The sequence below is a fragment of the Budorcas taxicolor genome, chromosome 7 (assembly GCF_023091745.1).
Source record: "Budorcas taxicolor isolate Tak-1 chromosome 7, Takin1.1, whole genome shotgun sequence".
Taxonomy (NCBI): Eukaryota; Metazoa; Chordata; class Mammalia; order Artiodactyla; family Bovidae; genus Budorcas; species Budorcas taxicolor.
The window spans coordinates 51,569,942-51,596,621 of NC_068916.1; the positions used below are offsets into that span (position 1 = coordinate 51,569,942).

The following is a 26,680-nucleotide window of genomic DNA, read 5'->3' on the forward strand; positions in this document are numbered from 1 at the left end:
GGATTCCCTAGTATACAATTTTATCACCAGCATATTAGCATCTAAGTAGTATTGAAATGTTTTATTGTTGTGAAGTTGCTCAGTCATGTCCGACTCTTTGCAACCCCACGGACTGTAGCCTGCCAGGCTCCTCTGTCCATGGGATTTTCCAGGCAAGAATACTGCAGTGGGTTGCCATTTCCTTCTCCAGAGGATCTTCCCGACCCAGGGATCAAACCTGGGTCTCCCGCTTTGTAGGCAGATGCTTTTACTGTCTGAGCCAACAGGGAAGTCAATGTTTTATAGGGGGATTTAAATCTTTTATTACTATTTTGGACTTCCCAGGTGGCGCTAGTGGTAAAGAACCAGCAATTACTGATTTTGGGGAAAAAAGTAATTTGTACATTAGATCTACTATGAACCAAGAGAGCACATGCTTTCACTTAAAATATTCAGACAATAACCTATTGTCTGAAAAAGAACACACACACACACACACACACACACACACACACACATTACATCTATGTAACTGAATCACTGTGCTGTATACCTGACACTAACATGACATTGTAAATCAACCATATTTCAATAAAAAGCAAACAAAAACATTCAGATAATCAAATTTTATTGAAGGTGGTACTTGTGACTTTGCTTGACATACAATTTCCATATTTCTTTATTCTAGTCACTCCATCTGACGTACTTTTTAAAGCATGAGACACTCAAAATGTCGAGACAGATAAGATATAATCCATAATAGTGAAATATATCTCAACAATAAACAGGTAAACCATCAATTATAATACAAACAGATTAGAGCAACAATGAAACAAATACATGCTACCCTGGAATGCAGAGGGAAAGCAACTAACTTAGTATGTTGTTTGGTTGAGGGTGGGGACATGTAGAGAGATCTTCCCATGTAAGATATTGCTATAGTAGAGGATTAATGGATGATTTGGGGAGCAAGGAGGTAGATTGGTGAATGAGTATTTCAGGCAAAGCAAAATCCATAAAGCCCTGGAGGAATGAGAAAGCATAAGAGAAACTGAAAATACTTTTATTTGGTCAGAATATACTGTATATGTGTAAGCAAAGAAGAAGTTGAGGCTAGAAAAATAAATAAGAATCAGGTAAGATTCTTTAATGTTTAGAATATCAGATTTTATCATGAAGAAATAGGTAGCTGATAAGGTTGAGAAAAAGGTTTAAAAATAACTTTTCCATTAAATAGTACCACATGATCATTGTAGATGTTTTATAAAAAGAAATTACCTGTAGTTCTAAAACCTAAGTACAGTCACAATTATGTTTACAGCTCTTTAAAAAAAAAACATGTTCCATGTGTATTTTAAAAAATAGTTGAAATAGTATATAAATAATTTATATATTATAGAATATAGTAAAATTTGGGAAAGTATAGGCATTTTTAAATGATTACATTTTTATTGAGATATAGTTGATATACAATAATGTATGTTTCAGATGAATAACATAGTAATTCACAGTTTTTAAATGCTGTATTCCATTTATAGTTATTGTAAAATACTTGCTCTATTCTCTGTGTTATACAACATATCCTTGTAGTTTATCTGTTTTATATAGTCTGTAGCCCTTAATCCCCTACCCATATCTTGCCCCTCTCCTCTTCTCTCTTCCCGCTGGTAGCACTAGTTTGTTCTCTATGAATCTGTTTCTTTTTTGTTATAGAGGCCAACATTTTAGATGACTGTATGATAGTTCATCACAGATAATTTTCCTATGTTGAACATTTGATTCTAGTGTTTATTATAAATGTCACTGCTGTGAACAAGTTTGTACATTGATCTTTGCTTGATTTTCAGATAAATTCCTTAGGAAGATACATAGAAGACATCCTGCTATTAGCTTGAAAGTTGACATGTTTTGTGTTTTTTAAACTTTAAAAATTCTTTTTATTATCATTTTGGTGGTTATCTTAGGTGTTACAACATAATCCTTGACTTCTCAAAGTCTAATTACTAATTAGTACTTTTAGCCCTTTTTGCTGGATCTATTTCTGTAATAGTTGTGGGTCATGAATTATTCTTACTCAGACATATTATTTTTTGGCCCTATTTCTAGCCACATTTGGAACTATTTTGGAAAATACTGTTCAGTCATGTCCAATAATAATTGCAATTAATTAGCTGAGCCAGATTTTGTCTATTCCCCGAATCAGTAACTAGAAATAACACAGACACCCAGGATGTAAATAACATAACTGTTAATAGTTTCCCATTCCTGCTGTTTTGACTTGAAAAATGTCATATAATAGATTTTATATTTGGCTTTATATTTTTATAACGGTTTTATATTTGGCTTCCTCTCTTAGAAAGGAGGGCATATTCTATATCTCCATCAAAACATTTAAAAGATATCTTCTTTAGATTAATGATAGTAGCCTGAGCAAGATTGTTAATTATTAATGTGTGTAAGATTAAATGTTCCTCCCAAGCACCTGTCCTCTACCATCAAGGATTATGATTATAATCTCAGAAGATTATAGCCATGCATTTGGATTCATTCTGAATCACAATTGATGACTTGTAATGCCTTTCAACTTTCATTCAGCTGAAAATCAAATAGGTCTGAATTGTCACGGCACTCTTTTTACCTCTGTGGAAAGCAAAGAACCTTATAATTTTGAGGACATAACACTAGTGTTTGCCTCTTTTATGGTGTCTTTCATAATCTATGACCCTTGGGCTCAGAAACATTTTGTTCATATAAGAGATTTTATCACCAAGCAAGAAGATTTACAAAAGTCTATATAGTAAGTGAAGAGTTGATAGTAGTTCACGTTAATATTTGTAGCTATGATATTATTCTACCTATTTAGATGAACAGAGGAATAAATTGTGAAAATTTAATCTATAGTTTACGTACATATCAGCTGCCATCTGCCTCACTTAAATTTGCCGCTTCTCTGAAATCCACTATTTATTCCTTCTGTGATTCATTTGTAAGTTAATATTTTATCTATAGTTCTCTTGAAATGCCCAATTGAAGGTTGTGCCCTAGAATGGTTTGATGGAATTTATTTTAAGAGTTTTTTTTTTTTTTTGGTCCATGTGATGGCTGAATATTCTCCTGTTTAACAGCTTATTTGAGGGTTTTTGGAAATACAAGACCAGAAGAAACTTAAATCACATTTTTGTGTTTGAAAATTTTATTTTCTCCTTATAACATCAATAGATTTTGTTATACAGCTAAAATAATATTTAAAATATTATATGAAAACTCTAAAATCACCAGGATCCCCAAGATATTAATCTAAATTTAGACAAGCAGTTAATTATATGTGGGTTCTTTACCACTAGTGCCACCTGGGAAGCCCTTAAGGAAAGGGAATAATTCCTTTTTTTCTTTAAAGGTTGTTATCAAGTACTTCCAGGCTTCCCTAGTAGCTCAGTTGTTAAACAATCTGCCTGCAATGTGGGAGACCTGGGTTCGATCTCTGGGTTGGGAAGATCCCCTGGAGAAGGGATAGTGCCCACTCCAGTATTCCAGATAATTTGGTCAGGATGAAAACATAAGGCCAGTTTCCACACTTGTTTAAGAACCTTAAAATTTTATAGTGATATTTTATGGCTTTATTTTTTATCAACTTATTATAGTTACCTTAATAACTATAGTGTATAGTTATAATGTATAGTATAGATATAGCTATATCTTAATAGACTATATCCATTTAAAGTATTTGATTCAGTGAGTTTTGTTTTTAAAAATTGAGGTTTATTATATGCAATATTATATAATTTTCAGGTGTACAACATAGTGATTTATAATTTTTAAAGGATTTGTTCCATTTATAATTATTATAAAATATTGGCTCTATTTCCTGTGTTGTACTGTACATCCTTGTAGCTTATTTGTTTTATACATAGAAATTTCTTCCTCTTAATCATCTGTCCCTACTTTGCCCTTCCCTCCTCCCTTCTCCCCACTGCTACCCACTAATTTGTTCTCTACATCTGTGAGCCTGTTTTTTTTTTTATTATTATAGTCACTAGTTTATTTTTTAAATTCCCTGATTCAATGTGTTTTAATGATTGTTTACATTCTTGAAATTATCACTAACCTAAAGGTATAGAATATTTTCACCACTCCTAAAAGTTTTCTGTGGTTCTTTTGCAGTTATTTCTCCCTCCAACTCAGGCCTCAAAGAACCACTGATCTGCTTTCAGTTACTATAAATTGATTGCATTTTCTAGAATAATATATAAATGGAATTGTTCAGTAACAAGTTTTTGTATCTACCTTCTTTAGCTCAGCATAATGATTTTGAGATTCATTCATATTGCTGGGTATTTTCAGTAGTTCATTCCTTTTCATCATTGAGTAGTATACCATTGTATGGATATATCACATTTTTATTGCCTAGTCACCTGTCAATGGAATGTTTTTTCTAATTTCTAGCTATTAAGAAAAAGACTTCTGTGTAGACTGGCTATGTTCTCTGGTAGGTGTATGTTTTAAGAAGCCGACACATTGTTTGTCAAAGTGTGCATCATTTCACATGTTCATCAGCAACCATATGGGGGTTCCAGTTGCTCCACATCTTCACAAACATTTGGTCAATCTTTTTAAAAAAGGTCCTTTATCACAAACATTCTAATGAGTGTGAACCATTATTCAGTTGTGGTTTTAATTAGCATTTCCCTAATGATTTTCTGCATTTTTTAAAATGTGCCTCCACTTGTATGTCTTCTCCTAAGGAGTATGTTAAAATTATTTTCCCCTTTTTTATTGGTTTGTGTGCCTCATTATTACTGAATTGTAAAAATCTATATACAAGTCCTATATCAGATATATGTACTGCAGATACTCACTCCCATTCTGTGTCTTACCCATTCATTTTCTTAATAGTGTCCTCTGAAGACCAAAGTTTTAAATTTTGATGAGGGCAAACTATTTTTTGTTTTATGATTTATGTCTTTTGTGTTCTCCTTAGAAAACTGCTTATTCCAAGTTGACAAAGAATTTTCTCTGTGTTTTCTTCTAGAAGCTTTTAGATTTAGTTCTGTGAGCCATTCAAGCTAATTTCTTTGGATGGTATGAGGTGATGTAGATTTATTTTTCTCCATTCAAAGACCATTTATTGAAAAGACCTACTCTTTTCAATTATCATGGCATGTTTATAAAAAAATCAATGGACCATATTTTGTTGACCTTATTCTGGACTCTGTTTCATCCCTTTGATCTGTATGTTTTTTCTTTCACCAGTAGTAAATTGTTTTGATATTGTAATTTTATAAGTTTGTAATGAGCTGTATAAGATTCCTTAGGATTTTCTAATTGTATCATCTGGAAATAGAGATTCTTACTTCTTTCTTCCAGGATTACATTTAATATTTTTATTTATTACTTAATAGCAACGGCTAGGACATATAGTACAATAGTGAATAGAAGTGATAAGAGCAAGCATCCTTGCTTTATTTCCAACTTTGCTAAGTCACTTCAGTCGTGTCCGACTCTGTGCGACCCCACAGATGGCAGCCCACCAGGCTACCCTGTCCCTGGGATTCTCCAGGCAAGAACACTGGAGTGGGTTGCCATTGCCTTCTCCAGTGCATGAAAGTGAAAAGTGAAAGTGAAGTCGCTCAGTCGTGCCCGACCCTCAGCGATTCCATGGACTTCAGCCCACCAGGCTCCTCTGTCCATGAGATTTTCCAGGCAAGAGTACTGGAGTGGGTTGCCATTGCCTTCTCCAATTTCCAACTATAGGGCATAAGTATTCAATATTTCATCATTAAGTATTATGGAAGTCATAGATTTTTTTATAAATGTTTTATCAAATTGAGGAAATTCCTCTCTCTGGATTGTTCAGAATTTTATCATGAGTAGTTACGGAATTTTGTCAAAATATTTTTCCACATCAATTGAAGTGAAAATAAAGTTTTCTTCTTTAACCTACGAATATGGTAAATTATACTGATTGTTTTTGAATGTTGAAACAACCTTTCATTCCTGGGATAAACCTTTAGACATGATTATTGTCTTTAAGCATATTGTTGGATTAGATTTGCTAATATTTTGTTATTTTTATACCTGTGTTTGTACAAGATATCTATATGTGATTTTCTCATTTTTTTCTTTTCTGTTCTTTCTGTTGTGATATCTTTGTCAGGCTGTGCTATTATCTGACCCAATAAAAAGACTTCAATTTCTTTGATAGATTTTTAAATTAAAAATGAAAACACTATTCATATAATTGTTTCATCTTGAGTTAGTCTTAAGATGTATTTTTCAAAGAATTTGTCTGTTTATTCCAATTTGTTATGTTTGTTAGCACAAAATTATTAATAGTATTCTCTCATCTTTTAATGTCTGTGTAGTCTATAGTGATAGCATTCCTTTTATTCCTGATATTGATGATTTGTGTTCTATTTTTTTCTGGATCAGTCTAGCTTGAAGTTTATCAATTTTGTCAATCTTTTCAAAGAGCCAGCTTTTGACTTTCTGATACATTTTCTATTATTTTTCTGCTTTCTGTTTTATTAATTTCTTCATCTTTATTATTTGCATTCTTCTATGACTTTGGGTTTACTTTGCTCCTTCTTACATTTTTGGGTGTATTTTTCTATATCCTTTAGGTATATTCTATATCTAATTTAAAATTCCTTCTAATAGAAAAAAATTAAGGCTACAAATTCCCCTCTGAAAACTGTTTATTTGTGTTCAACAAATTTTTATATACTGTATATTTATTTTTGCTCATTTTAAAATATGTTCAATTTCCCTCTGATTTATTCTTTTGCCCATTGATTACTTAGGAGTGTCTTTAAGTTTACAAGTATTTGTGGTTTTCCTAGCTATCTTATTACTTCTGATTTCTATTTAATTCTGTTTTGTTCAAAGCAGATACTCTGCCCAATTTCAGTCTTTTGAGGTTTATTTTTATTCCCTGGTGACTCAGATGGTAAAGCGTTTGACTGCAATGCCTGAGACCAGGCTTCAATCCCTGGGTCAGGAAGATCCCATGGAGAAGGAAATGGCAACCCAATTCCAGTACTCTTGCCTGGAAAATTCCATGGAGGAGGAGCCTGGTGGGCTACAGTCCATGAGGTCACAAAGAGCTGGACATGACTGAGCAGTTTCACTTTCTTTTTATGTCTCAGTATACAGTCTATCTTGGTGAATGTACCAAATGTACTTTAAAAGAATGTGTATTCTGCAGTTGTCAGGTGTAGTGATTTATAAGTTATAAATAATTCTTTAGGTCTTCACTGATATTTTTGTGTAGTTCTATCAGTTGCTCTGAGAGTAGTGTTAAAGTATTTATTATTATTATAGTTCTCCCTTTAATTGTGTCCATTTTGCTTCATACATTGTGAGGCTCTGCTATTAGGCATATGTGCACATTTATAATTATTACAATCTTCCTGATTTACTGATCTTTATATTTTTTTGAAATATCTCTTTGTTGCTCAGATCATGAATTCCTTATTGAGAAATTCAGACTTAAATTGAAGATAGTGGGGAAAACCACTAGACCATTCAGGTATGACCTCAATCAAATCCCTTATGATTATATAGTGGAAGTAAGAAATAGATTTAAGAGACTAGATCTGATAGACAGAGTGCCTGATGAACTATGGACGGAGGTTCGTGACATTGTACAGGAGACAGGGATCAAGACCATCACCAAGAAAAAGAAATGCAAAAAAGCAAAATGGCTGTCTGAGGAGGCCTTACAAATACCTGTGAAAAGAAGAGAAGCAAAAAGCGAAGGAGAAAAGGAAAGATATACTCATTTGAATGCAGAGTTCCAACGAATAGCAAGGAGAGATAAGAAAGCCTTTCTCAGCAATCAATGCAAAGAAATAGTGGAAAACAATAGAATGGGAAAGACTAGAGATCTCTTCAATAAAATTAGAGATACCAAAGAAACATTTCATGCAAAGATGGGGTCAATAAAGGGCAGAAATGGTATGGACCTAACAGAAGCAGAAGAGATTAAGAAGAGGTGGCAAGAATACACAGAAGAACTGTACAAAAAACATCTTCATGACCCAGATAATCATGATGGTGTGATCGCTCACCTAGAGCGAGACATCCTGGAATGCGAAGTCAAGTGGGCCTTAGGAAGCATCTCTACGAACAAAGCTAGTGGAGGTGATGGAATTCCAGTTGAGCTATTTCAAATCCTGAAAGATGATGCTGTGAAAGTGCTGCACTCAATATGCCAGCAAATTTGGAGAACTCAGCAGTGGCCACAGGACTGGAAGAGGTCAGTTTTCATTCCAATCCCAAAGAAAGGCAATGCCAAAGAATGCTCAAACTAGCACACAGTTGCACTCATCTCACACGCTAGTAAAGTAATGCTCAAAATTCTCCAAGCCAGGCTTCAGCAATACATGAACCATGAACTTCCAGATGTTCAAGCTGTTCTAGAAAAGGCAGAGGAACCAGAGATAAAATTGCCAACATCCACTGGATCATCAAAAAAGCAAGAGAGCTCCAGAAAAACATCTATTTCTGCTTTATGGACTACACCAAAGCCTTTGACTGTGTGGATCACAATAAACTGTGGAAAATTCTTCAAGAGATGGAAATACCAGACCATCTGACCTGCCTCTTGAGAAACCTATATGCAGGTAGGAAGCAACAGTTAGAACTGGACATGGAACAACAGACTGGTTCCAATAGGAAAAGGAGTAAGCCAAGGCTGTATATTGTCACCCTGCTTATTTAACGTAATATGCAGAGTACATCATGAGAAATGCTGGGCTGGATGAAGCACAAGCTGGAATCAAGATTGCCAGGAGAAATATCTATAACCTCAGATATGCAGATGACACCACCCTTATGGCAGAAAGTGAACAACTAAAAAGCCTCTTGATGAACGTGAAAGAGGAGAGTGAAAAAGTTGGCTTAAAGCTCAACATTCAGAAAACTAAGATCATGGCATCCGGTCCCATTACTTCATGGCAAATAGATGGGGAAACAGTGGAAACTGGCTGACTTTATTTTGGGGGGCTCCAAAATCACTGCAGATGGTGATTGCAGCCATGAAATTAAAAGACACTTACTCCTTGGGAGGAAAGTTATGACCAACCTAGACAGCGTATTAAAAAGCAGGGAGATTACTTTGTCAACAAAAGTCCGTCTAGTCAAGGGTATGGTTTTTCCAGTAGTCATGTGTGGATGTGAGAGTTGGACTATAAAGAGGGCTGAGTGCAGAAGAATTGATGCTTTTGAACTGTGGTGTTGGAGAAGACTCTTGAGAGTCCCTTGGACTGCAAGGAGATCCAACCAGTGCATCCTAAAGGAGATCAGTCCTGGGTGTTCATTGAAAGGACTGATGTTGAAGCTGAAGCTCTGATACTTTGGCCACCTGATGCAAAGAGCTGACTCATTTGAAAAGACACTGATGCTGGGAAGGATTGAGGGCAGGAAGAGAAGTGGATGACAGAGGATGAGATGGCTGGATGGCATCACCGACTCAATGGACATGAGTTTGGTGAACTCCAGGAACTGGTGATGGACAGGGAGGCCTGATGTGCTGCAGTTCATGGGGTCACAAAGAGTCGGACATGACTGAGCAAGTGAACTGAACTGAATACTCTTTTTTGAAGTATATTTTATCTGATATTAAATTGGCCATTCCAATCTCATATTTACTGTGTGCATGGCATATCTCTTCTCATTCATTTACTTTCTGTTTCTTTACATTTAAAATGTGCCCTTGTACAAAGAATATGTTTTGTTCTTGTTCTTTTATTCATCTTGGTAACTGTTATCTTTTGACTGAAGTTAATTTGTGTGATTGTTGATATGTTTGAGTTTGTGTTCTCTAATATATTGTCTTGGAGAAGGCAATGGCACCCCACTCCAGTACTCTTGCCTGGAAAATCCCATGGATGGAGGAGCCTGGTGGGCTGCAGTCCATGAGGTTGCTGAGAGTCGGACACGACTGAGAGACTTCACTTTCACTTTTCACTTTCATGCATTGGAGAAGGACATGGCAACCCACTCCAGTATTCTTGCCTGGAGAATCCCAGGGATGGGGGAGCCTGGTGGGCTGCCGTCTATGGGGTCGCACAGAGTCGGACATGACTGAAGCGACTTAGCAGCAATATATTGTCTTTCATTTTCCACTCTGAATTTGTTCTTCTGGTTTTCCTCGTCTCTTTTAATTATTTGAATATTCTTTAGAATTCTGTTTAATTTTTGGATATAGGTATTTTTAGTTAAATCTATTTGCATATTTTAGTTGTTGCTGTAAGGATTATAGTATGTATCTTAACTTGTATCAGTCTACTTAGAGTTACTTGTGTTCTACTTTCATAAAACATAGTAACATAGTAACCTGTAACCATATAAAACTGTTCAGCTCCTCTCATGCCATTGCTTACACTATAGTTTTCATTTGTATTAAACTTGTACAATATTGACCCAAGACACAAGGTACAGTTATATTTTTTGCTTAGTCATTATGTGCTTTAGAGAAGTTAAGAAGATAAAAAGTCATTTTTATTCATCCAGACATTTACCATTTTCAGTGCAGTTCCTTGTTTCCAAAGAGTCTGATTTCCCTGTAGTATCTTTTCACTTCAGCCTGGAAAAGTTTAATGTGTATCTGCTGCAGTGATTTCTCTTAGTTTTTTTATTGGAAAATGTATTTATTTCTATTGCATTTTTGACTGATAAAGAGTTCTGAATTGATAGTTTTTTCTTTCTTTCAGCATTTTAAAGATTTTATTCCATTGTCTTTTAACCTCTGTGTTTCCTTTTATTTATTTTTGGCTGTGCTGGGTCTTCTTTGCTTTGCGTGGGTTTTCTCTAGTTGTGGAGAGCAGGGGCTACTCTTCATTGCTGTGCAAGGGCTTTGCATTGTGGTAGCTACTCTTGTTGCAGAGCACCGGCTCTAGAGTGCTGGCTAATAGTTGTGACACGTGGGCTTAGTTGTTCTGCAGCATGTGGAATCTTCCCAGATCAAGGATTGAACCTGTGTCTCCTGCAGGTGGATTCTTACCCACTGTGCCACCGGGGAAGTCCTTAACCTCTGTGTTTTCTGATGAGAAGTCTACAATCATTTAAGTCATTGTTACCTTTCTATGATACGATTGTTTTTGTTACCTTTTTTTGGGTGAGGTGTACTGATTTCAAGGTTTTCTGCTTATCTTTGGTTCAGAAATTTGACTATGATGTGCTTGCTTGTGGTTTTCTTCATATTTTTCCTGTTTGGGATTATCTGAGTACTAAACATGCAAATTTCTGTTTTTCTCCAAATCTGGAAAAATTTTTGTCCTTAATTCCTAATAGAGCCAAATATTTTTTGGCTATATTCTCTGTTTTCTCTCTTTCTGAACTCTATCACCTACATATGAAACTTTTGAATATTTTCTGGTTTTATCATTGTAGAGTTTAACTTTTGTCCTTAATAGTCGTATTTTTATATCCTCATATATAGGAATATATGTCCTATATTCTCTATATATCCTATATTCTATTAGGTCTGTGAAGCTCTGCTTATTTGATTTAAATTCTTTCTCTCTCTCCTTCAGATTTGATCATTTTCTTACTCTAATTTCAGGTTCAGTGACTTTTGCTTCTATTATCTCCACTCTTCTATTAAGCCTACTCAATGAATTTTTATTTCAGGCATGATATTTTAGTGCTAGTATTTCCACTTGGTTCTTTTTTTATATTTTCTATGCTCAGATTTTCTTTATTTTCATTCATTACCGGCATGGTGTTCTTCATGTTATTAAATATAGTTAGAGTAGCTACCTTAAAGTAATTCCAACTCCTGCATCATCTCAGTTTTGGTTTCCTGGTGGTCTTTACCTTTGAAAACACATCACATTTTACTAGTTGTTTGTATGCTATGTAATTTTGAATTGTATCCTGGATAAGTGTTGTGGAGACTCTATACTGTGTTACATTTTTCTGAAGGGTGTTCATGTTTTTGTTTTAGGAGAGAATAAATGATTAGACTGAAAATACAAAACTTCTCTGGCTTGTGATGGGCAATAGTTCAAATTTAAGTTTAGTTCTTTTAGCTCTAGCCTTGGTTTTCTATATGTGTTTCAGGGGTCTACAGAGATGTGTGAAGAATTCACTTTATCTGGCTCTCTCCACTTAAGGATCTTTCTCTCCTCCAATTGCTGTGGTTGCTACTGACTCTTCATTATTCCTCATGCCTGAGAAAATGAGGTCTATCTGTTAGAGCTTTAGCTTCCTCATGTTGTGCCACAACCATGGCCTGTCCTCAGAGCAAAGCAACAAAAACAGGAAGCTCACACCACGCTAAACCCTTTCTCCAAATTTTGGCTCCCCACCAGATCTCCTTGCTTTTGTTTACTCTCAGGAGCCCTCAGAAAGTTACTACATGTATTTGTTCAGAAGGCCTATTATGAGCTTAGTTAGGTATAGTGGATTCAGCTTCAGACCTTTTTTTTTTTTTTAAAGATTTTGCTTAAATATCACATTAATCCAGAATTAAATTTAATAACTTTTTTATCTCCAGATAAAGGGTTGAATGAATGTTTGAGAGAGTTAGATATCAAGAAATGTATTTGCTTTCCTTAAATATTCTTTATTTTTTAAATTATCAAATTATTAACACATTTACAAGAGACTTGGAAAATACAGAACAAAGTTACATACAGTTCCACTATATATTATAATTATTTTTAAGTAGATAAATTAAGATTTTTAGTTGGAGTTTCAATATCAAGCTCTCAAAAATTAATAGAATGAACAGACAGAAAAGTAGAAGGATCTAGTAGACCTGAAAGCACTATTAACCAATTCAATATAATTAAGATTTACACAGTTAAGGAATGTATATTCTTAAAGGAACAACTTTTAACCCTACTGGATATAGGGTAAAAGTGACATAAAAACACTGTGATGTGGGGACTTCCCTTGTGGTCCAGTGGTTAAGACTTCACACTGCCAGTGCAGAAGGCACAGGTTCTGGTTGGGGAACTAAGATTCCACATGCCATGCAGTGAGACCAAAAGATAAAAATAAATAAGTAAAAACAGTATGATGAAACAAGTCAGCTTAAGTGAAATAAATTCAAAGAAGTAAATTGACTTTCTCAATGAGAATTTAGGTATAATTTATAGGAGTAATATGAAATAATTATGAGAACTTTTATAAGGAAAACAAAATATTGCTGTGAACATGATTCTGTGTTTCTTTACTGTATTATGAACTAAGAATTTTAAAGACAAATTAGAAGTGAATTAGCACTTTTACCATTGATTGTGAGTGTAAACTGGCACAGAAATTTTGGACAGTATTTTGCCATGTCTGAGTAAAATTTATATGTCCATACTTTTAACTAAGCACCTCTCAAAATAAACACATAAGCACATACATACATGCACACACTTTCAGAAATACACCTAAATATTCAATCATATAGTAAAAATAAATTATGAAATATTCATAATGGCTGAATATTATACAGCCATTACCAGGAGTAAAACAGAGTTATCTGGGGAATTCCCTGGCTGTTCAGTGGTTGGGACTCTGTACTTTCACTGCCAAGGACCCGGGTTCAATCCGGGTCAGAGAACTGGGATTTCCCAGGTAGCATCACAGGGCCAAAAAACAAAACAAATAAACAACCCCCCCAGAGTTATCTGTGGTGGCATCATAAATGTTAAGTAAAAATAAACAGTAGTATGTAGAATGTGGTTACACTTGGGTAATACATGTATACATAAAAGTCTGGAAGAATATACAATTATCTATTAATGATGTACAGGAGAATGGGATTTGAAAGGACTTTCACTTTTTTTGCCTTTTCTGGATGAATTGAGTTTTGTATAAGCAGCATGTATTTTTTAATGTTATTGAACCTAAATAAAATAAATAGACCAAGGAAAAAATAAAAATATTTCATGCAGGAAATATAACCAAAATTTACATCTTTTTAAAACCTAAAATATATGGACATACTATATTCACTTATTCAAAAAGTGGCTATATACACACGTATGCATTGTATATGTATACACACATGTATGTGTATGTGAACATGCATATACATATACAATAAAAGCTTTTTACAGCAGTATAAACAAATATACTTTTACTTGCTAGTGATCCCCAGATGTTTTTCCTTAGCTGATTATAATATAACTTTAATATAATAAATAAATTAAAAGTGTATATGAGATACCAGGAAAGGGCATCAGAGGTTTAGTGTTTAGTTCTTGTCACAAAGTAAATTTTCAATAAATGTTGAATGAATGAAAAGGTTCCCAATATCAGAAAAAAGAATTTTTCTTTTAATAAGAATGAGTGAGATTGTTCAGCTCTGAATTATTTCTGCAAATAAGATTCTGACACGCTAACATAAGGCAATTTTCTTGTTTACAAATTCTGAGCCTTAATAGTAAAATAGCATAGAGATAAAATAAATGGAAATACAGTGCAGTCACATATTACTCTAGGGTTAGGGTCCAAAGTGTATGTGTGTGGTGAATAACATGTTTAATTAGTAAAAACTTGCAAATCACATAAATCTTTCCAAGTATATTTTCCCTAGTTGTATTGGTACCACTTTATTTTTTAAAAATTTTTTAATTTTTTGTGATACTTTTATTTTATTTATTATTATTATTTTACTTTACAATACTGTATTGGTTTTGCCATACATTGACATGAATCCGCCACGGGTGTACAGGAGTTCCCAATCCTGAACCCCCCTCCCACCACCCTGCCCATATCATCTCTCTGGGTCATCCCAGTGCACCAGCTCCAAGTATCCTGTATCCTGTATTGAACCTAGACTGGCGATTCGTTTCTTACATGATAGTATACATGTTTCAATACCATTCTCCCAAATCATCCCACCCTCTCCCTCTCCCACAGAATCCAAGAGTCTGTTCTATACATCTGTGTCTCTTTTGCTGTCTCGCATCAGGGTTATGGTACCACTTTAAAGAGAAATTCTTATGTATGCTAAAGTTTAAGATTACTAAACTCATCTAAATCAGGGAACAAAAGAATTTTTTTTTATCTGGATATTCAGACTTTTCTGCCATTAAGATAAATGATGAATGAGGATTATAAAGTGCTCCTGCTTTCCTATAGGGTTTATTCCATTTGCTTTTTAATGTTAGCTCAGTAACCTTGATACATATACAAATTCTTTAATGAGAATTAAATTTGATAATTTAATTTGGCTATGTATTGTAACATTATTAAATTTCTCCATGATTTAAAAAAAATATATTGGGGGGAGAATAAGCATAGGGAATAATCCATGATAATTTAATTTTCTGTCCCTACCCCCAACCTAAAATTTCCAAGTTCTCAGAATTACAGCTAGTTTCTCATCCAGGGATGTGTACTCAAGAAACTCACGGTCTGATTTTTTTCAGGGTTGCAGCTACTTTCTTAACACATCATTGCTAACACTTGGAAAGAAGGACTTTTTTGTAATTTGAAAATCCTCTTTTTCTTCAACTCCTGCTAGCTTAAGGAGCACTAAATCTACATATCCTAGGAGGCTTATCTGTCTAGTATATCCTATGTATACATTGACTTATGAACCAATAAATGACTCATATACAGTTGAGATTTCAAATGGGCTTATGATAATTGGATCAGAGGAATACTAGTCTAGCTTGAGAAGTATAGCAGAAAACCAATCATGGGAGGCTATGATGAAATTTTAATTATAAAGGATATTGAATATCTTAGGGTGACAGTTCTGTTATAATAGATGTAACGTTGAACTGGAAAGGGAGAAAGTGAGATTCCCCCCAACCCCAGATCTGCTTGAAACCAACTCTTATTTCTAGTAAATTATCAAACCATTCTGTGCTTCAGTTTTATATCTTCATTACAGTTACCGTCTTATTGTCTTTGGTTTATTGAGTTTATTGAAAAATTTCCCAATAGATTTAGATAAAGAAAAAGTCTCAAGTTAAAGTGCTAACTAATTGGAAGGTTTGGTATGCATGTGTGTATACATATTTTTCTGCTCAGGGCTGGAAAGCTAAAGTAGATATTAACCCACTTCAAGTTGTAGATGTATAAATTAAATGCTATTAAGATTTTTTTTAATGTAGAAAAGCAATTTATTCCATTATAAGCACTTACACAGTTAGTCATGGAGAGTAACAGGCCTGCTGTAAAACAGGTCACCCAAAATTGAGGTGGTATCAAACTAGTGGTCAAGGACTAACTCCTTAAAAGAAAAAAAAGTAACTCTTATCCAGGATTAATTTCATTTTAAAAACAAATACAAGCTATTGATTCACTCTTCTCAACTTAACTGGACAGTCTACGTGTGGTATAACTATCAGGTAAAAACATACATCTTTACAACTTGGTAGTCCCAAATTTTTTTTAAAAAAACCATTTCACAGAAAGTAAAGAAATAATATTAAAACAGCTCAAGAAATACACCAACAAGCAAAAATATATGGGGAAGGAGGAACACATTGTTTTGACTTGACTGAAGAAACGAGAGGAGACTGGTCTCTGTAAGAAAATGTGCATCCTGGAAAGTTCAGCATGTAGGAATTTGTATGACTTGAATCTCCTCTATTTCCTGAATAAAAACAACACCTTGTAGTATTTATACTTCATGGCTCAGACACTTACCTCACTTGGCTCTATTTCTTACTCACTCTAGCCTTTACTTAAATGAGTCTGAAAAACCTGGGCATATAGCATAAGAAGAAAAATAACCACACACAATATTCCCTCTTCTTTGTGGCTAGTTTTTGGAAGGAATGATGCTAAAGCTGAAACTCCAGTACTTTGGCCACTTTATGCGAAGAGTTGACTCACTGGAAAAGACTCTGATGCTGAGAGAGATTGGAGGCAGGATGAGAAGGGGACGACAGAGGATGAGATGGCTGGATGGCATCACCGACTCGATGGACGTGAGTTTGAGTGAACTCCGGGAGTTGGTGATGGACAGGGAGGCCTGGCGTGCTGCGATCCATGGGGTCACAAAGAGCTGGACACGACTGAGCAACTGAAATGAACTGAACTGAATTGAACTTAGACCTCTGTTACTAGAAAATTCCTAAAGCAAATTTAAATATATGTCTATGGCTCTGCTGAATCAAGAAGCCACCAGTTAATATTTAGAAAACACCTTCTGTTTGGACTAATAACATTGTTGATAGAATTTATTATAGAGGGATAACCAAAGTAAGTCTGTGTCTGAAAACCAGTGTTAAATCAATCTCAGAGTAGAGAGAAAGAACAGGGGAGTCCAAAAATCACAAGAAGTGCAGACATGGTCTAAGATCCTTGTCCTTCTGGAGCCACACTTTCTTCAGGGTCTTCATCATTATAAATGTTCTCTGCCATTTGCCACACTTGCATGATATTATCTTCTGATATAGAACAAATCACCCAAGGTTCGTTGGGATTCCAGGAGAAAGCAGATATCTTGGCAATGTGACCACCATAAACAAACAACAATTCTGGTGGCCCATCTTCTGCATCTTCTGGGGATTGTCACTCTCTAATTTTGCTTAAATCCCAGACATTCAGTCTATGATCAGAACCATTGGAAGCCAAAATAGTCTCATTGTGAGGCGACCACTGAACCTGGAATATTTCATCCTTACGTGAGTCAAAGGAATGCAACTTAAGTTTCAGATTTCTCAGATCCCACAGAGCAACAGTCTTGTCAGCTGATCCTGTGGCAAGAATGAACTCACTATAAGGATTGAAAGAAAGGCAGTTCACTTCAGCAGTGTGAGCATCAGCTGGGTGGCTTGGCTTGGAAGTATTGTTAGAACGAGTATCCCAGATCATGAGTTTCTGATCATCAGCAACTGACCCAAAGAGGACTCATGGAGCAGATGCCAGGAGACATCTACTACTGCTGTGTGCCCTGTGAAGATGGTCTTCGCATCCACAACTTTCCCTTTCTTTGGAACAGCACTGATGTCCCACAGGCAGATGGTGTGATCATCTGAAGCACTCAGTAGGTGCCCACTGAGATTTGGGTTCCAAGAAAGCCTGTAGCCTTCCTTCTGATGTCCACAGAGATGCAAGTCTGGGTTGTACTCTCCAGAAGGGTCTAGTTTAGAAGGATGTTTTGTATAGCCAAAACCAAGAACATCACTGGATGGGGTCTTTGTTGCAATGATGCAAGGGTTCTGGGCCATATAGCATGCCCTGTTTACCTCTCCTTCAAGGTTGATCTTGATTTCTAATACAATTTGCCCACTAACTGAGCCAAAACCTCCAAATTCTCCTTTTTCACCGTTGTGTGAAGCATCAAACTGAACATCATCGTTAGGGAGCTGCATGCTGGCTATCACAAGGTGGTTTTGTTCATCTGACGTGTGTGTGTCCCCAGGAGAAGTCGATGAATACTGAAATCTTTCCCTTCTGGTCTGGTTACATCTGGAAGCCACTATGCAGTTAGGCTAGGCCACTCCAGAGCATGGGTCATCACCAAATTGTAAAGAAAAGGAGTGTTCTTTTTCCATATTTTGTATTCTTCATCCATCACACATTCTTCTACTGCATCATCAAAGGCTGCTTCCTTGTCAGCCATGGAGGGTAGGCAAGCTGGTGGGGGTCCTGTGATTTTAAGATCTTTGAGACCATTAGATCAGAGATGCTAAATAAATAGAACAAGTACTAGATTTTTCTTCTCAGTAGTAGATTTTTCTCCTGAATTCCATCAGTCAAGAATGCAAAAAGAGAATGCAGAAACTTGGGGTTTTGCTCTTTTCACTCATCCCTTCTTTCTCCTCAGGTTATTTTGATAATTTTATGAGACTTCTATCCCTATGTTGTGCCCTCTTTTTTTCTGGCTAATAATCATTGAAAATGCATAAAATGGAAAATTTACATGCTTTATCTCAATAAATGCCTAGCAGAAACTGTTGGTAGTAAGTACTGTTTTCCCCTATTTTACTAAGCTGAGATCTACAGAGAGAGAGAGAAAGAGCGCGTGCGAGAGAGCGCGAAAACCTTTCCCAAGGACACATAATAAACTGTAGAGCCAGATCTTGAATCTTAAGAGTCTGGTTTTACATTAAGCAGGATTATTATAAGAGGACCCTCCCTAGGTGCATGACCTAAGCATATAATGTGATTAAAAACCTTCAAGTGGAGTTGGGTCTATAATTGCTACTGGAATTTAATCCTAGAATCTTACTACCTAAAAGATGCATTGTAAAAAGTTCTGAGGATACCACAAAAATGAAGAATCTGTAAGTCTCTTGTAACTTTGAGAGGTTTCTAACTTTGATAAAAGTTTTAGATAACAGTAATTGCTCATCAAAATACCTTAAAGATCTTTTCATATCACAGGATACATCTCAACTTGGCTAATTTACAGAATTTATATTTTACCCACCTTATAATGTACACATAACTGCTGAAGAATTTATGTAACAATATCCATCACAACAAATACATGAACGAGATATTAGAAGTCTGGGAATTCCCTGGCAGTCCAGTGGTTAGGATGCTGTGTTTCCATTTCAGGGGGCCCAGGTTCATCCCCTGGTCAGGGAACTAAGATCCCTAATCCAATTTATTTGTAAAACCCCATTACTTAGGCAGAATATTGTAGATGAGATCCTGCAAACCATGTAGTATGGCCAGAAAAGAGGTTCATTTGTAAAACTCAATTACTTAGGCACAATATTGTAGGTGGGAAGATGGTACTGAAAGAAGAAATGAAACACAAATCTGTTTTGTATCGCAGTTTTGCTAAGGCCAACCATTGTGTGTGTGTGTGTGTGTGTGTGTGTGTGTGTTTAGGCTTCCCAGGTGGCACTAGTGGTAAATAACCTGCCTGCCAATGCAGGAGACATAAGAGATACAGGTTTGATCCCTGGGTTGGGAAGATCCCCTGGAGGGACTGACAACCCACTCCAGTATTCTTGACTGGAGAATCCCATGGATAGAGGAACCTGGCAGGCTATAGTCCATCGGGTCGCACAGAGTCAGACATGACTGAAGCGACTTAGCACGCACATACATGTGTGTATATATATATATTCCAACTGAACTCTGTAAAAGATCAAAAAATTATAGTTGTAAAAGGAATTGGATAGGAGCTCATATAAAATACTTGGAACTTTTTGCTGGAGGCAGTAACATAATTCTTTTTTTTTTTTCATAATTCTTAATGAAGAGTGCCTGTGTAGTGGTCAGAGGTGGTACTTCTAGCTCAAGAAAAAAGGGCATGGGAAAGAGCTTCCTGAAGATTCTGTTAAATTTCTTCACCTTTTGGGTATCTAGTTTCTTCATCAGTACCAACTTGATTGGGGACTGTGCTCTTGTGAGCATTAAATGAAATAATATGTATAGCTGCTGCTGCTGCTGCTGCTAAGTCGCTTTAGTCGTGTCCGACTCCGTGCAACCCCATGGACTGCAGCCCACCAGGCTCCCCCATCCCTGGGATTCTCCAGGCAAGAACACTGGAGTGGGTTGCCATTTCCTTCTCCAATGCATGAAAGTGAAAAGTGAAAGTGAAGTCGCTCAGTCGTGTCCGACTCTCAGCAACCCCATGGACTGCAGCCCACCAGGCTCCTCCATCCATGGGATTTTCCAGGCAAGAGTACTGGAGTGGGGTGCCATTGCCTTCTCCAAATATGTATAGAAACAATATGTAAATGTAGTGCTAAGGCATCAACATGGCAAGGAGGAACCAAAAAGCCAATAATTACTTGATATTCTGTATATATGAACAGATACTTTTGAGAATCCACCCTTTTTAGGTGGAGGTGTATGTTTGTTTTCTCCAAGCAGCAAACACAATGGGTATAGAAAGAAGACACTGTGACCTTCATTTAGACCAAGCTTAGGTCAATCCTGGAAAACAGTTCCAGTTCCAGGTACCTCACCAATATCTATATTTTTTGACATTAAAAAAAAAAAGTGTACAAATCGATGGCTGCTTTGGCTAAAATCCACTTGGGAACAAGGGTATTTTTTTAGTGCCAAATTACCATCTTATTTTATTCTATGGCTAAAATCCCAAGAATTGAAGAGGAGAAACAGGGCCAAAACAAGTTTTTCTATTAAAATAAAAGGCCTTGAGTGATGAATGGAAACTTGGAACAGGTTTTAACGGCAATACCGGAAGCCAGAAATTAACTTAAATACAAACTTACCAATTTCTGGCATGCATCGAGTCTCTAATAGAATATTGGTTCTAATTTTAGTGAATTAGAAACATGTCTTACTCCAGGCAGTTGGTATTCTCATTCCAGAAAGGTCAACTTGTTGCTGGATTGGCCTGGACAATTGATGCTTCCTTGCTTTGAGTCATTGATAAAATGTTGAATAACTAAGTGCTAAGATCAATGGTAAATCTCTGCAGTCACCTACAAGAATTCTCCTTTCAGGCTGAAACATTCCATTAATAAACACTTTTTGTCACTGTTATCCAAATAATTATGAAATCATCTAATTATACTGTCCATAGCCTTTCTTCCTTCCTTTTGTCTGTAAGGATATATTGGGGGACTTTATTTAATGTCTTCATGAATTCCAAATAGACTGTGCCTGTAGCATTTTCCTTGTCAATTATTCTAGCAACTGAAAATCTAAAATGCCCATGTGGAATTGTTTTAAAAGTTTATGTGGTTGGTTTGATGTTACCAGTTTTCAGTTAAGCCAAAGTGGTCCCTAGTATGAATGCCTTTGTCTCTAAGTGCTCAAAAACAGTTACTTTAGTAACAATAGTTTGGAAGGAATTTATATCAGACTCAATGGCACTTTTTAAAAAACAGGAAATTTGGTACTCTAGTCACATCTGTAAGTTCCTCTAGAACTCTAGAAAATCATTTATTACTTGGCTCACTTATAGCACTTTTATGTTTCCTATCTCCTCACTGATCTTGAGGTTCAAGTTCCACTTAAACATTTTGCTCAATGAAAAGTAAAGAATTTGAGTGAGATACTTTCTAAATTTCTCTCAACCTTTAACATTCTGTGATTTTTGGTAGGCCATCTCAATTGAAAATAGGGATAGAGAAGCAAAGCTCTCTAATTGAATACTTCGATTGTATCTGTTGTATTACACTATCTGCCCCCAAGCTCTAGTATATTTCTCCCTTTTTATTATTTATCCAAAGATAGTTTGAGTTCCTTTGTTTATTCTAAGCAATTTTCAGATGCCTCAGTCTCGAATCAACAGTATATTAATTTCTTAGAACTAAAGACTTAAAGGATCTTTCCCTAAAAGCTAATGCATTCCCTCTGGAGGAAAGGGACTGTGGAAAAAATTCAACCATTATGTTAAATGAAAAATCTTTTTTTATCTCTCCAATCATTGGATGCTGTACCTGTAAAGAATGCTATAATCATATTTGTAAACATTTTCCTTTTCAAGATGTATAAAGATCAGAAATGCAGTTCCTTTATAACAAGATGGAATTTTAAAACTATTTTGGACCACACTAAACATTGGGATGTTCATTTGTCTCTGTTTTTAAATTATACGTCATGTGCTCAGTTGGTGGAACAACAAAAATACACACCTTAAAGCTGAAAATTATAACCTTCCCTGTTTGACAGATATTCCCATAATGGTCAGCCCAAAGCCTGATCCAACTAATGAGAACACCTTGTGGTCAAAAGACTCTAGATTGTTTGCTTCCCCAAAGTAAAATGACTTGTAATGACACTGATAATAAAGGAAAATGTATGTGAATTAGGAGAGTTCACTGAGCACCAGTATTTTCTCAGAGGCTTAACTGGGTTGTGTTCTGATTGGTTTCGCTCCTGTGTCCAATGACGTCACGATAGATGCATTTCACAGATACAATTAAGGGATATAATTAAGGGAGACTATTTCAGAGTTCTTGGCTAACATGGGGGTAAACAAAATCATGGGTTTTTTTTTGTGTGTGTGTGTGTGTGGTGTTTCTCATATCATGTTACTTTCTTTGTTAGTTATGAGCAGGGAATATCTTTTTTTTAATAATTTATAATTATAAAGTAGAAAGAGTGATAATATAATAATTCTGAACAGATCCTTTCTTAAAGAGTCCAGCAACTTTACAATTAGTTCCAGGTTTGAAATATTTTGAATTTCAAATTTTAAAGGAAGTTAAATCACTGCCGACTGTTGAACCCTCTCACCATGAGATCTGGGGGGAAAAAGGGAAGCGGTAGCTCTTCTTATATCTGCTAAAAAAGGATCTGAGGAAGCGGAAATGCCCATCACTTATTTATTGAGAGGTTTCCTACGCTGTGAAAAAGATACAGACACATACAACATGGCTTCTGCTTGTAGGTTGGTTATAATTAAGATAAAGAAATAATATTAAAGCATTTGGATGAATTAAAAAATGACACATTTAGAATTCTGAATGTCAGCATTTAGAGAGATAAAAAGACCTTATGTTTAGAATAGACAATGTTTCATGGATTAGGTAGGTTTTAAGATGGATCTTGAAATATAGATAAGATTTGGAAAGGGGGAGAGAAAAAATGAAGCTATTTTTATTTGAGATAATTGTACAGTGAAGTTGTAAATTTAGTTCTGTTCAAGAAACATTATTAAGTACCTCTGTGCCAATCTCTACACTGGGCGTTAGACATTACAGCATGTTTGGCAGCAGTTCTGTACTCTTTTGCTAGCGTATCTTCACATATCTTAAAAAAGGTGAATCTCTTGTGAGGAAACAAATCCCTTAAAGGAATTCTCATGACGTAAGTCCCTTTTCTTTGGTGATATAGAAAAGGACTGGTTTTTGTTTTCAAAATATAGGATAAGCTTAACTTTGGTACACATTCATCTTCCCCATCATCACCGACTTCCTGTCTGGCATAGTTACAGGTGCTAATCTTTGTTTGATACTTTAAAGGGCCATGCTATATACAGACTGTCAACTAAGGAGGTTATCTGATGATAAGAAGTTGTTGCATTTTGATAATAATAATAATGATAATAACACTTGTCAATTATTATGTAGGTTGTTTTTCTCTTTCCAGTTTTATTGAGCTATAACTGACATACAGCATTGTATAAGTTTAAGGTGTACAGCATGATGATTTGTTACATACATCATGAAATAATTACTACAATGTTTAATGAACATCCATTTTCTCATATAGATAGAAAATTAAAGAAAAAGAAAATTTCTTTCCTCATGATGAGAACTCTTAGGATTTACTCTCTTAACAGCCTTCATATATAATATTTAGCAGTATCAATTATATTATTTATCATCTTATACATTATATCCCTAGTGCTTACCTTATAACTGGCAGTTTGTAGGCAGCCCATCTTCTAACTGGCTTCATCTAACTCCCTGTCTCCTACCCTCTCACCTCTGGTAACCATAAATCTGATTTCTTCTTCTATGAGTTTGTGTGTTTGTGAAGTATAATTGACATACAACACTATGTTAATTTCTGGTGTACAACATAGCAATTCAATATTTCTGTGTGTTACAAAATGATCACCACAATAAGTCTAGTTAGCATTTGTCACTATACAGAGATATCACATTATTATTGACTATATTCCCATATTGTACATTTCATACCCGTGACTTATTTTATAAGAGGAAGTATGTACCTCTTTAATCTCCCTAAGATTGTTTTATATACATCGTTTCATGTAATTGTAATGATTCTATGAGTTTACTTAAAATTGTCTTCCCCAATTATAATGAGTAAGCTAAAGTTTAAGTTGTAGAACATGACCAAGGCCACATGGTTAGTCATTGGCAGGGGTGTGACTGACTTCAAAATCTGTATTACTACACTGTGCTACTCTGCTTTTCTGTAGAGGTTCTTGAAGGTCTGAGGAAAGAAAGGAGTGCATAGTGGTGTGGCTGAGGCATTAGTACTAATATTCATGGACAGGGCACCTGCCAGCAGTCTAAACAGTCCCATTCCAATAACTAGTAAGGTTGGCATGAGACATGTACAGTATATGAGGAACTAAATCATTGTAATGCCAGATACAGAGTACACCATCTCCTCAGTACATCTTTGAAAAGGTGGCTGCTCTGCACTGGTGCTGTTTGCCTTCTCAGCCACTGAGGGAGTAAGCACTAGTTGAAGCTTATGATCCTGACACATCAAGATGGACAACCTGGCAGATGTCCTTGCTGGAAGATGACAAGATTACTAAGAGGAGAGGCCTGATTCTTCTCCTGAGTTGACACTTGGGGGCTTCCATTAAAAACATTACCAAGCGTCTGTCATTTTCATCTCTTCTTAAGAGCCTGTGATCTTGTCAGGGGCACAGGTCCATGCATGGGCAGTGCCTAGTGACCAGGTTCCCAAGTTGTGGGCAGAGGTGGCAGTGACTATGAAAGCCTGGGAGGAGATGAGGGAAGAAAAGGTCATTCTTCCTGACAACTCCTAACTTGATTCCACTTATAAGCCATTTATTTTCAGAAATAAGTAATGGGTGAAGACATAGGCCAGACCTACAATTCATGCACTTGAAAGTTTAAGGCTTTCTGAGATCAAATTACCACAGCAAATACAGACAGAGTTACTATAGGGACATTTGGAAGGAAGCTGACAGAGGGAGAAGTCAGAAGCCTAGGAAAGGAGATAGAATGCGATGGAAATTGCTTCCCTCCCTGCACCCTTGAGGGAACAAAGAGGGCAAATAAGAAGCAGCACATAGAAGACATAGAAGGAAGAGAGAGAAGGAAGCTGGGAGCTTCTCTGGAATAAAATGAGTTAGGTTGTGGAGCTGTCAGAGGGTGCACCCGGTGTGTGGGGAGAAGAGATGCCCTAGTCCAGGCCTTTGAAACCTGGGTGCCTTGGCTCCTTCACCCCCTGAAGGAGCAAAGCATGTCAAATGTCAGGTCTTGTTCTAGTTTTGTTGCAGTTCATAGCTAGGAAATGACCCACAGCAGAAGATCAAGGGGTGAGAGGATGCTGAAAGAAGAGAAGGAGTTCTTTTTTTTTTTTTTTTAAACAACTGGGGCAATGAGTTTTAAACTCTTGTAGAATAGATGAGAAGGCCTGGGGAAAGTGGATGCTCAGAACAGAGAAGAGGCGATGACACAGCACAGAAAGGCTTCTTCTGATCCTTCTGCCTTTCTGTTCACTGAAGGCAACTGGTTATCCTTTTGTTGCCTCTGCAGCAATACAAGGGGTGTATTACACCTGCAGAGACCAGCAGGTGTAGAGGAGTCTCGTATTTATGGAATATGAGCTGCAGCCATTGAAATTGCTGCCTGGTAGTGTAAGATAAATCCTAACCTCCCACATTTTGCTTAATAACAGCAGACTTTTCACTGCAATGCATTAACGGATTCCAACTTCTGGACAGGCTTGGGAAATCAAGAGTAACAATCTTGATGTAATGGTTTTGCAGGCTCTTGACATTGTCATCCATTAAAGAAAAAAAATTAAATCACTTGAAAGAACAAAGAAAATGTTTTGGGTGATAAATGAAAAAGATTTGAAGTAAAATGAGGAAAAGCTTGAAGGAAGAAACTCTTTAAAATTTGACCAGATTCTCCCCACTATGATCAAAAGTGGTCAAGTAAGAGCTTAGCCTGCAGCCTCATGGAACCAATATTTTACAGAATTTTAAAACCTGAAATATTGGTTATTTGCCAAGGCACACACTCAAAGGCCATTCAGCTAGGAGCAGAATCGAGTGTTGGATCCCAGGATGCTAGTTTCAGGTCTGCACTTCCCACCCCCTCCCTCTGCTCTAGAAGTTGAACACTTTCTGCAGTATTTAGGAGTATTCAGGGAAAATGCTGGGGTC

The 26,680-nt window shown here is 36.1% G+C and overlaps 1 pseudogene; it reads right to left on the bottom strand.

The window, feature by feature from the left end:
• Positions 1 to 17,241: 17,241 nt before the first annotated feature.
• LOC128051157 (histone-binding protein RBBP4-like) lies at positions 17,242 to 18,514 on the bottom strand (annotated as a pseudogene).
• Positions 18,515 to 26,680: the final 8,166 nt, after the last annotated feature.